The following is a 2,045-nucleotide window of genomic DNA, read 5'->3' as shown; positions in this document are numbered from 1 at the left end:
AAATGCCTACTATGTGCCAGATGCTGTGCTAAGTACAAGGGATAAAAAAATGAGGCAAAGAACAGTCCCTTCCTTCAAGGAGCTTACAATCTAATGAAGGAGTTTACAATCTAATTGTAGGCACTTGAAAAGCATTTGTTGTAATTGAATTTAATTGAACAATTGAGTGAAGTACATTTTGTGTTGGGCAGACTTATTCTTAGGTCATCCCAAACTCTAAGCTTTGATGGCCCCAGCTTCAGGAAAAAGAGGAGGCAGCATTGCATCTGTGCCTATAGTACAATTAGTTTTGTAAAATGCAATGAATATCCACACCATTTCCTGAGAACTCTCGAAGGGTAATCTTTGTCCATTTGTGAAACTGTTTCCCTGTGATAATGCTTCCTTGATGATATCAATTTCATAAACATCTACTATGTATAAGACTGTGTTAGGCACTAAGGGGCAGAAATATAGGACACAGTTTAGAAGAGGAGAGAACACTGATAAATATTAAAAACCCATACAAAAAGAACATCTGCTACTTCATATAGTCATTAAGTGCCAAATGAGTGGTATAGACCAGTTGTCTCAAAAGTGGTGGTCATAGCATGACTCTAAGAGATGTGCGACCAGCCAACTGGAGAGTGGGAAGATGAGTCAAATTCTGCTCATATCCCACTTCCCTGACAGAATCAGTTAACTTTACCTCGTTACACAGCTGTGCAAGCTTCTGACCTTCCCTCTTTTCCTGGAAGCTAGCCTCTCAGGGCAGATCATAACCTTCCCAGACACCATCAGGAGCAGTTGCACTGGTGCTAATGGAAAAGTTCCTCCTTCTTCAAAACCCACTCCCTGACCCTCAGATCACCTTGGGACCACAGTAGGTTCCCCTCAGAAGGTGGACTCATCAACCTAAGGCAGGAATCAGTGAATTAGAGCTCCTCCTCTCTTTTCATTTTTGTGGAAGTAAGAAAGTCATAAAGGATGAACATGCATGGTTAGGTTGTGGATCTCATTAGATTATGTTCCTTAGGCAGCTACAGTGCTAGACTTGGAGCCACTAAATGATTGAATTCTAATCCTTTCTCAGATATTTACTAGCTGTAAACCCTGGGCAAGTCACTTAACTAGCCTTTATCTGTCTCACTTTCCTCATCTGTAAAATGGGGATAATAGCACCTACTTCCCAGAGTTGGCATAAGATTCAAACAAAATAATATATGGAACCTGTTTTGAAAACCTCAATGTGCCAAATAAAGATAAGCTATTATTATCATTATTATTATTATTGTTATTATTATTATTCCTCAACCCCCCAAACCCACCCTTTTTCTTTTCCTTTTTTTTTCTACTTTTAATAAACATTTTATTTACTGACCAACAAAGTAGTTCTAAAAGTGTAGCTTCTGGAAGAACCATTTGTTTTGCCTGTCTTGTACCTTTCTTCATATTTGACCTTGGCCTCTCACCTCATCTTACGTTTTAGTTCAGGGTCAGGGAATACATCCTTGTTGACAACTGTTTTGTCCAATGGGATAGCCACAGATTATCTGGTGGGCATGAGGTGGTTGTAGTCATAAACTTTCATGAAGGACTTGATTTTCGATCTCTTGGCAATTTTCTTTTTGCTCATTGCTGCAGTTACTTTGCAAGGGTAGTGGTTAATACCTGCCACCAAGGCATGGCTGTAGAGCCTGTTGGAGGTCCCATCATCAATGTTCTTGACGATGATGGCTTTGGGCCCAGCGTACCACCCAGCCAGGACCAGCACCATTCTTCCCGGGTTTCATGAACTTGCCCATTTCAACACGAAGCAGGTCTCTCCTAGATCCAAAAGGAAGCAATTAATTATTATTATTATTATTATTATTATTCCTCCACCCCCAAATCCACCCTTTTTCTGAACTTCCTTGTTGCTGTCAGGTCACTACTACCCTTTAAGTCATCCAGGTTCATAACCCTTGTTATCATCCTCATTTTTACTCATCTCATATATCCTTCTATTCCAATATCTCCTTTTGCTTCCTCATACATATTCCCCTCTTCTTCTTCCCTGTCTCTTT

General features: G+C 40.1%; 1 pseudogene; it reads right to left on the bottom strand.

Moving 5' to 3' along the window:
• Positions 1-1,373: 1,373 nt before the first annotated feature.
• LOC114031808 lies at positions 1,374-1,784 on the bottom strand (annotated as a pseudogene).
• Positions 1,785-2,045: the final 261 nt, after the last annotated feature.

Source organism: Vombatus ursinus, unplaced genomic scaffold, assembly GCF_900497805.2.
Source record: "Vombatus ursinus unplaced genomic scaffold, bare-nosed wombat genome assembly UNPS02000577.1, whole genome shotgun sequence".
In the NCBI taxonomy this organism is placed as follows: Eukaryota; Metazoa; Chordata; class Mammalia; order Diprotodontia; family Vombatidae; genus Vombatus; species Vombatus ursinus.
Note: the sequence above shows the minus strand (reverse complement) of the source record. Positions and strands in the feature narration are given on the sequence as shown.